General features: G+C 43.2%; 1 pseudogene; it reads left to right on the top strand.

Moving 5' to 3' along the window:
- Positions 1-240: 240 nt before the first annotated feature.
- LOC103198227 lies at positions 241-773 on the top strand (annotated as a pseudogene).
- Positions 774-13118: the final 12345 nt, after the last annotated feature.

Genomic DNA, 13118 nt, shown 5'->3' with positions numbered 1-13118 from the left:
GATAGTAGACTATATGTTTGGCTGATTCATAATGGCCAATACCATCAGCTCCCCCAGCCATCTCATGGCTCTGTCTCTTGCTTCAACAGTGTTTGGATGAAAAAGATCTGGGGACTCAGCTTTGGCCCACCCTCTAAGCTCCTGTCCAGGCTCAACCTCCCAGACCATCTTCTTAGCCATCCCTTTTCCGGGAACCTCTAACACTGTATTTTGTGGTTAGCTCCAAATCCTCAACCAACTATGAGCTCCCAGATCCATCAGAATTATTCTGCCAAGGCAGAGGCTGGCATCAACCACCTGGTCAATCTGTATCTGCTGGCCTCCTACACCTACCTCTCTCTGGGCTTCTTTTTCCATCACGATGATGTGCCCTTTGAAGACATGGGACACTTCTTCCTCAAGCTGTGGAAGGAGAAACATGAGGATGCTGAGCATCTCTTGAAGCTGCAAAACAAGCCGGGCAGCTGCACCCTCTTCCAGGACGTGAAGAAGCCATCCCAAAATGAGGGGGGTAGAAGCGTGGATGCCGTGGCAGCTGCCCTGGCCCTGGAGAAGAACCTGAACCAGGTTTTTCTGGATCTGCATGCTGTGGCTTCTACCCACACAGACCTTCATCTCTATGACTTGGTTGAAGAACCATTTCCTGGATGAGGAAGTGAAACTCCTTAAGAAGATGGGTGACCATCTGACCAACCTCCACAGGGTGGCCAACCCCCCAGGTGGGGCTGGGCGAGTACTTCTTCGAGAGGCTTACCCTCAAGCATGACGACTAGGTGCCTCCAGAGCCCAACAACCTAGGAAGGGCCCTCTGCATCCCTCTACTAGCCTCAGGCCTCTGCCTGAACTTCTCCCTCAGCCAGGAGGCCTCATCTTCACTATCCTGAAGCCCCTTTCCCAAGTGTGGACCAAATGGAAACAATAAAGCTTCTTTTTGCAGCAAAATAAATAAATTAATTAAAAGGCCAATACCAGTCTATTTCAGCTCACTAATGCCTAGGACATTGATCTTTACACATTTCATTTCATTTGTGATGACTCCAATTTTGCTAGATTCATACTTCATACATTCCATGTTACAATTATTAATAGATGTTTGCATCTTTTCTTCTCATTTTGAGTTGTGCCACATCAGCTAATAAAGCTTCATACCATCCACATCACTGAGGTCGACTCTACTTTGAGAAGGCAGCTCTTCCCCAGTCTTTTTTTGAGTGCCTTCCAATATGAGGGGCTTGTTTTCAGGCTCTGTATCAGACAAGGTACCACTGCTATTCATAACTTTTCACTGGACAATTATTTTGAAGCAGATCATCAGACTCTCCTTCCTAGTCTGTCTTAGTCTCAAAGCTCTGCTGAAACCTGCCCACCATAGGTGACACTGCAGTATTTGAAATACTGGTGGCATCGCTTCCAGTATAACAGCAACGTGGAAGCCATCACTGTACAACAAACTGACAAATGAGTGGAGAGAGATGAGCCAGCATCAGCAAATTGCATAGTGAGGTGGGAATAAACTCATTCAGTTCAAAACCTTGGCCTGAATAAAGCCACTGCAAGTTACAAAACTCATCCTTGAGGAATTTACAGTCAATCTAGTGGGAGACGGGGACTTGCAAAATAGGAAGTCACAAAACAGAACAGTTAAGTGCTGTGACAAAGGAGGTACCAAGGGAACAGTAAATGGCTCCCAATCCAGACTTGGAGAATCCAAAATTTCCTGGAGGAGATGGTGGCTAAACCTCAAAGAATGAGAAGAAAATGGGGGTGAGTGGAAGTAGTTTGAGGGAGATACTTCTCAGGGCAGAGGGAGCAGCATATGGAAATCCCTGGAGGCAAAAGAGAACATGGTCCTTTGGCGGAAAGACAAGAAATTCTGCATGAAGGTAGTGCCTAAGGCATTTGACTGCTAACCAGAATGCTGGTGGTTCAAACCCACCAGGAAGGTTGGACAATCTACTTCCGTAGTGATACCACCTCGGAAACCCAAGAAGGGATCGCTATGAGTCGGATCCCACTCGACGGCAGTGAGTTTTTGTGAGTTAGTATGGAGAATCAGTGAGTGGAGCTAAAAGATGAGACCAGATCAAACTATGGAGTCTAGGCTTTATCCTGAGGGCATAAGGGGCCATTAAAGGGTTGAATCAAGGAAGTGAAGATCTTTCATTCCTGACAGATCATTCTCACTGCAAGGTGGAGAATGAGCAAGAGATGGATGAGACTGGAAGCAGGAACTCTGATTAGGAGGTCGGTTGTCTGGGTAAGAGATGGCAGAGAACTGAATGAGCCAGGACCTGCAGTAGAGCTAAGAGCGTGAAAGATCTGGAACACACCAGACCTGCTGATTGACTAGTTGAGAGATTGATGGGTGAGGAGATTAATGGGTGGTCGGGTTTAAGAGGGCTGATAAATAACAAAATAGTCTTCCACCCTGAATTTGGAACCAATTCAGACAGGCACACTAGATAGATAGATGGAGATGAAAATAGTAGGTTTATTACTGACAAAGCTAAATTGGAGAATGAGGTTTGACCTGTGACCTCCCTAATATTTGTCCCCTAACCTAACTTTACCCTCCACCTCCCAGTTCATAGCAAAGCTGGGCAACCAGAGGTCTTCTCTCCAGGGACAGACCCCTATAGCAGAGGAGAGTAAAGTAAGTCCTCACAGCTCAGGGAGAAAAGACTGAGCCGTACTGACCAGTTTCTCCTCTCAAACTCGCCAAGCTTAGGAGTCTTTCCTCTTCCAAGGGTGGGCAAGTGAGGAAACAGAGAAGCCAGGAGTATCCCTGCTATAGTTTCCCCTATTGTTGATTGAAAGTTCCCTGCCCACTCTGAAAATGTGAGAAGAGGAGAAACTGGTTCCCCACTATGTGTTTGGAATTTTTCCTCTCTCTTTTTTTTAATTGTTGTTTGGGTGAAAGTTTATAGAGCAAATTACTTTTCCATTCAACAATTTATACACATTTTGTAACATTAGTTGCAATTCTCTCAATGTAACAGCACTCTTCCCACTTCCTCCCTGGATTCCCCATATCTGTTCATCCTTTTTCCAGCCCCTTCCTGCTTTCTGAGTTTGGTTCAAATGCTGCCCCTCAGGTCTCATGTGGTTAATTGTTCTGAAGACTATGTTCCTCATGAATGCCATTACTCACTTTATGGGCTGTTATTTGGCTGAAAGGTGATCCCCAGGGGTGGGTTCAGTTCCAGGTTTGGAGAGTGTCTAAGGGCCACAGTCTTGGGGATCCCATCAGTCTCTATTAGACCCGTAAGTCTTATCTTATTTTATGATTTTGAGTTTTGTTATACATTTTTTTCCTATTCTATCCAGGACTTTCTGTGGCCCCAATCAGAGTAGTGGTAGCCTGGCACCATCTAGTTCTCCTGGCCTCCAAGTTGTAGAGGCTGTAGTTGACATGGCCATTAGTTCTCTGAACTAATTGTTTCTTCCAGTCTTGATTTTCTTCACTCTTCTTTCTTCTGGGCGGAAAGAAACCAATAATTTCATTTTAGATGGACATGCACTATTTGTTTTTTTCTTAAGATTTACTTTTTTAAAATTTAGTTTTTATTGTGATTTGGGTGGAAGTTTACAGAGCAAATTCATTTTCCATACAGCAGTTCATACACATGTTGTTTCATGACATTGATTGTAATCCCCATAATATAACAGCGTTCTCCCCACTTCCTCCCTGTGGTTACCTTTTCCCTGTGTCCTTCTTTCCTGTGCATTGCTGCCCTCTGAGCTATATCCCTGTGCGAACACTGCCCTTCCAATCTCCCATGGTTTATTGTTCTAAGGAGAGTACCTACCTGCTATAAATGTTCACCTTGTATGCCTATTTTTTGACTAGAAGCCATGGGTATCAGTTCAACTCTAAACCTGAAGCACAACTAGGGACCATAGTCTCAAGGGTTTCACCAGTCTCTATCATAAAAAAATCTAAATTTTTATGATTTTGAGTTTTGTTCCACATTTTTCTCCCATTCTAACCAGGATCTCCTGCACTGATCCTTTTCTAAGTGGTCAACAGGGGCAGCCGGGCACCATTTAGTTCTTCTGGTCTCTTGTTTATGTAGGCTGAGGTTCACATAGTCCACTAGTCCCTTGAACTAATTGTTTCCATGTGCTTTTGGTTTTCTTAGTTGTTCTTTGCTCCAGACAAGGAAAGACCGATTGTTGTATCTAGACAGCCGCTTGCAGGCTTTTAAGACCCTAGTCACTGTTCACCACACTAGAATGTAGAACATTGTCTTTGTGAACTATGTTATGCCAGTGACTTAACTGTCCCCTGAGACTGTGGTCCTAAGCTCCCAAGCCAAGTCACTCATTCTGTTAAGATGTTTGATTATGGCTAGGAAGTTTTCATAACTTTGCCCCATTTGCTCTACTCTACATGGATATATTTACAGCACATACAAATACATAAATAGAAATAGATTTTCCTTTTGCCCATTCAGACCCCATTTTTCTGGGCCCTGAGGTCTGAGCTCACATCAGCAGTGGAGAGGTCCACACTGCCCTCCTGCCTGTACTCCCCCAGCTCTGAAACATTCTATGCCCTCTCTCCTACAGGCCTAGGAGTGCTAACAGAGTCCCAGTGGTGCTGCATAATCCCTTGCCTACCTGTTTGTAAATAACCTCTTTAGTAAAGCCTCTTCAAATGATCCTGACTTGAGTGTGCCAGCTGGTTCTTGGAGTAGCTGAGTGATGAAATTGGTAACACACTCAGCTGCTAATGAAAAGGTTGGAGGTCTAAGTCCACCCTAAGGCACCTCGGAAGGCCTGGAGATCAACTTCCAAAAATATCAGCCATTGAAAACTCTATGGAGCACAGTTGTGCTCTGACACACATAAGGTCGCAGTGAGTCAGAATCGACTAGAATCAACTGGAGCTGGTTCCTGTTGGGACTTTGGGGTTTATATTCCCTCCCCCAAATAAGGAGAAATCAAATAAGCTGACATGAGAAAAGGGTGAGACTGAGTTCCTAAGGATTATGGCTTGAGAAGTTCACTGGTTTGGAAAGATAATGGGCTAAGTGAGATAGTGGTTGTCTTTTGTTCTGGCAAGAATGATTCTGCTCACTTTAGAGTGGGAGAATAATCTTTGGAAATTTCACCTCCTACAAACAAATACTATTAAAATTTTTGCTAAATATCTTTTTACACAATTCTCTACAAATATATTCTTATATACTCTGGTAGCTAAGGATATGTGCCAACTTGGCTGGACCAGGTTTTGAGTGGCTGGGCAGCTGGATGTAGTGATTCCCCATGATGAGACTGGTAATCACCTCCATTGTGGAATCTGTGAGCAGCTGAGTAGCTGCATTAGGAATGTGGTCTGCTTCCAATACATACGCAGCAGCTTTGAGAAAGGTCTCTGAGATTTTGGGCATGCTTGGACCCTATGTGTAGCCAAATCTTCATTCAGCACCCTGCCATGTTGTCTGCCGACCTTGGGACTGTTTTAACTAGTGGCCTGCCATATTGCTTGATAATCTTGGGACTGTGCCATTTTACTTGCAACCTTGGGTTTGTCAGCCTCAGCAGTCAGCAGCTGCCCAAGTTAATAGAAGCCTCCAGCTTCAATGAGCCAGGAGCAAAAGGCAGAGCTGAAGCCCTAGAGCTGGCACTTTGAACTCAGACTTATAGCCTCCTAAACTGTAGGAGAATAAAACCCTATTTGTTAAAGCCACCCATTTGTGGTATTTTCTGTTAAAGCAGCACTAAAGGACCAAAACATGTACCCAAAAAAAAAAAAAAAAAAACACCAAACCTACTGCCATTGAGTTGATTCCAACTCATAGCAACTCACATTGGGTTTTCAAGGTGGTAAATCTTTACGGAAGTAGATTGCCTCAGCTTTCTTCTGTGGAGTGGCTGGTGGGTTTGAACCACCAACTTTGTAGTTAGCAGCCAACTAGCTTAAGCACTGCACTACCAGATTCCTTATATGCAAAAAAATGAAACCAAACTCACTGCCATCGAGTTGGAGCCAACTCATAGCGACCCCTCCTTGGGTTTCTAAGGTGGTACCACTACGGAAATAGATTGCCCAACCTTCTTTCTGAGGAGTAGCTGGTGGGTTTGAACCCCCAGCCTTCTAGTTAACAGTCAAATGCTTTGGGCACTATGCTTCCAGAGCTCCTATATACTTACATAGATATGTTCAATTTTATATGAGAGGTTTATACTCTAAACTCTGTCAAAATCTGCTTTTTCTTGCTTATCTTGAAGTCTTGAATTTTGAGTTACCTGGGAAATAATCCAAGTATATATGTGCAGAAATGAATTAAATGTAACAATTTAGAGTTCAAGGGTCAGACACAGTCTTGGGGTCACCATCAGAGAGATGATCATCAAAGCTTTAGGAGGCAGAGGTATCCAACCAGGCAGAGGTTCAGAGGAGAAGAGGTGAGGGCCAAACACAGAGTCCTAGCAACTCAAACACTGGCAGCATAGAAAGAAGCAGAAGAGGGACTGAGAAGGAGCAGCCAATGAGGTAGGAGGAAATCAGGAGAGCCTTGACCTTCAAGAAAGAAGAGTGTGCAACAGTGTAAAAGGCCACCTTCAGGTCAAATGAGATAAGGGCTTTGGATTTGGCAATAAGATTAAGAGTGATTTAGTCAAGTGGTAGGTTAGATGCTAAAATATAAAAGAGCTGAGGAGAAAATGGAGGCAGTTTGCCTGCCTGTCCCACCCACTGTACCCCTCACCCCCAATAGAGTTTCCCAAATTCTAATATGCATATAAGTCACCTGGGCAAGTTATTAAAATGCAGATCTGATTTAGTAGGTCTGGGGTGGGGCCTGAAATCTGCATTTCTAACAAGCTCCCTTGTGATTTCAACACTACTGGTCTACCACAATGAGTTTGGTTTGGTTTTGGTTGGTCCATGTACCACACCTGAAGTAGCAAGTACTAGTGTGATGAAATGAGTTCCTTTATGTGACCTTTTGGGAGCTCTGGTGGCATAGTGCCTAAGGCATTTTGACTGCTAACCAGAAGCTTGGCAGTTCAAATCCACCAGCCACTCCTTAGAAGGAAGGTTAGGCAATCTACTTCTGTAGTGATACCATCTCGGAAACCCAAGGAGGGTTCGCTATGAGTGAGATCTGACTTGATGGCCCAAACCTCAATATGGCCAAAACTTTTGCCTTGGTTCTATGGAAGAACACCTTGACAGATTTTTGCCATAAACCCTAAGGAGTTATCTTTGCCCTGATTTTCTACCCTCAGAGTGTTTGTTACTTTTGTCCGGGTTGATTAACATTTCCTGGATAAACTGTACACAACTTGATGATTTGATACTTATTGTCTGGCCTTGGGCTATAGCCTGCCCTGTGATTGGTATACACCTTGTAGGTATTGGTCAATACACTATGCAAATGAAGTGGCTCTGGTACCCATAGCGGATTGGTCAATTTGAGGCCCTGCTGGGAGAACCATACCTTGAAATTGACAAGGAGTTTGCTTATGTAAGCAGCCAACCCCCATGGGGGTTTCAGAAAGGAGAAAAGGCAAGAAGAGAAAAGAAACAGAGAGAAAGGAGGTGAGGAACCTTTTTAAAGAGTTCTAAAATGGGTCAAAGGCTGTAACACTGAAGACATCTATAGGCCTGGAAAGAGCTGCGGCTGAGATGGCAGTGACAGGCCTCAGAGGGGGCCCTGCAGCAGAGTCTGCACTGGGCAGCAGAGTCAGTGGTGACAACAGAAACCTGTGACTAGCTATAAGCTGGCATAATTCACAGTGGAGAAACCAAAGGTGAGAGGCTGAAGGCAAAGAGATCTGCATGGCTGAGGGTGGTTGTGCATTGCAGAGAGAAGGGCCTGCTGTGTTGCTCAGAGAGCTATCTTGCACTGAAGAAGGAACGGATATGCTCTCCACTTCAGGGATGCCTTCCAGACTTTGATTACATGCTTCTTGTTCCTGATCCCAAGTTGTAACCTGTTGAGCCTGAGATGTACCCTGTTATTTCTTTAATGAAATACTTAACTCTCAGTATGGTCTGTGAGTTTTGTGTGGCCATTACAAAGAATTATTGAACTGAGCAGAAAAGTAGAAGTGCCGTTGGCAGGAGCTGGTGTCAGAATTGGTAAAGAAGATGGAAAGTAGAGGTGTGTCTGACCTCCACCTTACAGGCATCAGCTTTGTGCTGATACTGATTATTATTTTTCCTCAGAAATTTAGATGAGTTCTGATGCTACTACTACAGCAACACAACCAGTAGCCAGCTCCGTCTAGTCAATTCTAACTCATGATTACTCTATGTATGTTAGAGCAAAACTGTGCCCCATAGGATTTTCAATGGTTAATTTTTTGGACAAGATGAAAGATAAAAGAGCTGAACTGAAGAGTTCAAAGAGCAGCTGGAGAAGACAAAGCTAACTATTATAATGAAATGTGCAAAGACCTGGAGTTAGAAAACCAAAAGGGAAGAACACTCTCAGCATTTCTCAAGCTGAAAGAGCTGAAGAAAAAAATTAAGCCTCAAGTTGCAATATTGAAAGATTCTATGGGCAATATTTTGAATGATGAAGGAAACATCAAAAGAAGATGAAAGGAATACACAGAGTCACTACACCAAAAAAAAAACTGGTAGCTCTTCATCCATTTCAGGAGGTGCCATAGAACCAATGGTATTAAAAGAAGAAGTTGAAGCTGTACTGAAAGAATTAGCAAAAAACAAGGAATTGATGGAATATCCATTGAGATGTTTCAACAAATGGATGCCATGCTGGAGGCACTGATTTGGCTAAGCCAAGAGATTTGGAAGACAGCTACCTGGCCAACTGACTGGAAAAGATCCATATTTGTACCAATTCCAAAGAAAGATGATCCCAAAGAATGTGGAAATTATCAAACAATATCATTAATATTGTACGCAAGTAAAATCTTACTAAAAATAATTCAAAAACAGTTGCAGCAGTATATTGACAGAGAACTTCCAGAAATGCAAGCTGGATTCAGAAGAGGATGTGGAATGAGGGATATCATTGCTGATGTTAGATGGATCTTAGAAAGATATTTACTTGTGTTTTATTGACTACATAAAAGCATTCAATTTTGTGGATCATAACAAATTATGGATAATGTTGAGAAGAATGGGAATTCCGGAACACTTGATTATACTCATGAGGGACCTGTACGTAGATCAGGAGGCTGCCGTTTGAACAGAACAAGAGGATACTGCATGGTTTAAAATCAGGAAGGGGGTGTGTCAGGGTTGTATCCTTTCACCATACTTATTCAATCTGTATGCTGAGCAAATAATCCAAGAAGCTGGATTATATGAAGAACATGGCATCAGAATTGGAGGAAGACTCATTAACAACCTGCATTACATAGATGACACAACTTTGCCTGCTGAAAGTGAGGATGACTTGAGGCACTTACTGGTGAAGATAAAAGACTACAGTCTGCAGCATGGATTACACCTCAATATAAACAAAACAAAAATCCTCGCAACTGGTCCATTAAACAGCTTCACAATGGATGGAGAAAAGATTGAAATTGTCAAGGACTTTGTATTACTTGGTTCTACAATCAGCACCAATGCAAGCAGCAGTCAAGACATCAGACAACATATAGCACTGGGCAAATCTGCTGCAAAAGACCTCTTTGAAGTGATGAAGAGCACCAATGTCTCCTGAAGATTAAACCAAACCAAAAACCAAACTCACTTCCGTAGAGTCGGATCCAACTCATAGCAACCCCTCCTTGGGTTTCTGAGGCCATATCACTACGGAAGTAGACTGCCTTCCTTCCGAGGGTTTGAACCACCAGCCTTCTGGTTAGCAGTCAAATGCCTTAGGCACTACACCACCAGAGCTCCTCTCCTGAAGACTAAGGTGCACCTAACTCAAGCCATGGTATTTTCAATCACCTCTTACATGACAGCTGGACAATGAATAAGGAAGACCTAAGAAGAGTTAATGCTTTTGAGTTGTGGTGTTGGAGAAGAATGCTATGAGTACCATGGACTGCTAAAAGGACTAACAGATCTGTCCTGGAAGAAGTATAGCTGGAATGTTCCTTGGAGGCAAGAATGGCCAGACTTTGTCTCACCTACTTTGGTCATGTTGTCAGGAGGAACCATTCCCTGGAGAAGGATATCATGCTTGGTAAAGTGGATGGTCAACAAAGAAGGGGAAGGCCTTCAACGAGATGCATTAACACAGTGGCTACAATGATGATATCAGGTATAACAAGGATCATGAGGCTGGCACAGGACCGGGTACTGTTTCGTTCTGCTGTGCATAGGGTTGCTATGAGTGCAACTGAAACATGTTATTGCTTCCTTCATTGCTATGGTTTTAGTATTTGCTGAATATTTATGCTCGTCTTCTTTTTTGATGTGAAGGTTTATAATTTTTCTTTGAGGTTATCCTGTGATTTATAGTTTTCTTCCCAAGTTTAGAACAGTCCGTTCTATCTTGTAGTTGTCTTGACTGCCCTACCATCTAGAAGTTTTGTAAAGACAGTTTTTTCCCCCTTTTTGGTTTAGTTGTCCTTATTTGTCAATTGATGTCTCTGGTTCCATTTACAATGTTGTAGGCTCATTTACTTTGGATACTTCTATTGCTGTGTTGGTTTCTGGGTTATATCATCATGTGTGTTAATAGTCAGTTGTTGTTGGCTGCTGTTGCTTCTCTGTCCAAAGGGCTCCCTTTAGCACCTCTTGTAAGGTTGGTCTGGTTTTAACAAATTTCCTTAATTTCTGCTTATCTGGAAATGTCCTAATTTCACCATCATATTTGAGGGACAATTTTGCTGGGTACATAATTCTTGGTTGGAAATTTTCCTCTTTCAGGGTTTTAAATATACCATCCCACTGTCTTCTCGCCTGCATGGTTTCTGTTGAGAAATCTGAGCTTAGTCTTATTGGTTGCCCCTTGTAGGTAACTTTTTGTTTTTCCCATGCTGCTGTCATAATTCTTTCTTTGTCTTTGGTTTTGGTAAGTTTGATGATGATGTGTCTGGGTGATTTTCTTTTGGGGTCTATTCTGTTTGGGGTTTGTTGGATAAAAGTATCTCTTAATTTCCAAACTGAGGAGGGTTTCCTAGTTATCTTTGTTATTATGTCTAGTTTAAATGCATTATACTTTAAAGTATACTAAGATCACAGTCCTTTGAAATTTGTTGAGATTTCTTTTTGTCTCAGAACATGGTCAACTTTTGTAAATGTCCAATTAGTGCTTGAAAAGAATGGACAGTTGACCCTTGAACAACACAGTGGTTAAGGGCACTGACATTCCATGCAGTCGAAAATCCACGTAACTTTTTTTTTAACTTTTTATTGCACATATAGGAGGTCTGGTATCATAGTGCCTAATTCATTTGACTGCTAACTAGAAGGCCAGCGGTTCAAACCCACCAGCCACTCCTCAGAAGGAAGGCTGGGTGTGTTAGGCTGGGTTCTCTAGAGAAACAAAAACCAGCAAAGCTTATATACATATATATAGAGAGAGAAATTTATCTTAGGAAAATGGCTCACAAACGTATAGAAGCCGGCAAGTCCAAAGTCCCTGGAGGAAACGTTGGGCTGGAGGCAGCCTTAGCTTCTGCAACCGCAGGGGGCCAAGAAGCTCAAGGCTGGCAGGCAGTACACTGGCTGTTGACTCCAACGAAAGACAAATCCAAGATCTCCAGGCCGAGCAGTGGGCTGCTCACTCACGGAAAGTTGTAGGCAGCACACCAGGGTCCCAATCCACAGAAGAATGTCTCTCTTCTCAGGATGTCCCTGGATATCCTGGAAGCAGGCCACACCCCTAGGGAAACTCCCCTTGGGCAGACTGGCCACTCAGAACACAGTCATCCAATCCCATCATGGGAACAACCACAAAGAACTGGGGTCCAGCCAAGTTGACACACAGCTCCAACTATCACACTGGGCAATCTACTTCCGTAGTGATACCACCTTGGAAACCCAAATAGGGGTCACTATGAGTGGAGTTTGACTCAACGGCAGTGAGTTTGGTTGTTTTTTATTGCATGTATAATTTTTTTTTAACTTTATTGTGATATAGGTGAAAGTTTACAGAGCAAATTCATTTTCCATACAGCAGTTCATACGCATTTTGTCTCATGACATTGACTACAATTCCCCACAATGTAACAGCTCTCTTCCCACTTCCTCCCTGTAGTTACTGCTTCCCTGTGTCCTTCCGTCCCATGAGCTCCCCACCCCCTCCCACCTGACTCCCTATACAAACACTGCCATTCTGTTCTCCCATGATTGATCACTCCAAGGAGTGTATCTACCTGATATATATGTTCACCCCATATGTCTGGCTATTGTTTGGCTAAAAGCCACAGGAGAGAGTTCAATTCCAGACCTGAAGAATAGCTAGGGGCAATAGTCTCAAGGCTCTTAACAGGCTCTATCAGACCAGCAAACCTGTTTTTTTTTTTTTTTCCTGATGATTTTGAGCTTTGTTCCACACTGTTCTCCCACTCTATCCAGGGTCTCCTGCACCAATCCCCCTCCGAATGGTTGACAGTGGTAGCCAGGCACCAGCTGGTTCTTCTGGTCTCATGGTCAAACAGGCTGAGGATCTATCAGTCCCTTGGACGAATTATTTCCATGCATCTTCGATTTTCTTCATTCTTCTTTTCTCTTCATGAGGAGGGACCCATCATTGCATCTAAATGGGCACCTGCAAGCTTTTAAGTTCCCATGTGCTACTCACCAAAGTATGCTGTAGAACAATGTTTTTGTGTAGTATGTTATTGCCAATCGACCTTGATGTCCACTGCAACCACGTGTAACTTCTGACAAAGTTAACTACTAATTGCCTGCTGTTGACCAGAGCCTTACCAATAACACAAAGCCAATTAACACAGCTCTTGTTCTACAGTTACTAGATTTTCACATGAAGACACTAATGCATATATATGATACATAAGTGTATTAGTTGTATGGCATGATCATTATTTACTACTCATTTAGTGGAAGTGGATCATCATGAAGGTCTTCATCCTCATCTTCATGCTGAGGAGGCTGAGGAGGAGGAGGAGGAAGAGGAGGGCTTGGTCTCGCTGTTTCAGGGGTAGCAGAGGTGGAGGATATAGAAGGGCAGGCAGGCACACTCAGTACAATTATGGAAATAAATAAT

The sequence above is a fragment of the Orycteropus afer genome, unplaced genomic scaffold, assembly GCF_000298275.1.
Source record: "Orycteropus afer afer isolate SDZICR_OR568_19922 unplaced genomic scaffold, OryAfe1.0 scaffold00088, whole genome shotgun sequence".
In the NCBI taxonomy this organism is placed as follows: Eukaryota; Metazoa; Chordata; class Mammalia; order Tubulidentata; family Orycteropodidae; genus Orycteropus; species Orycteropus afer.
The sequence above is the reverse complement of the archived record's forward strand: the minus strand, read 5'-3'. Positions and strand labels throughout refer to the sequence as shown.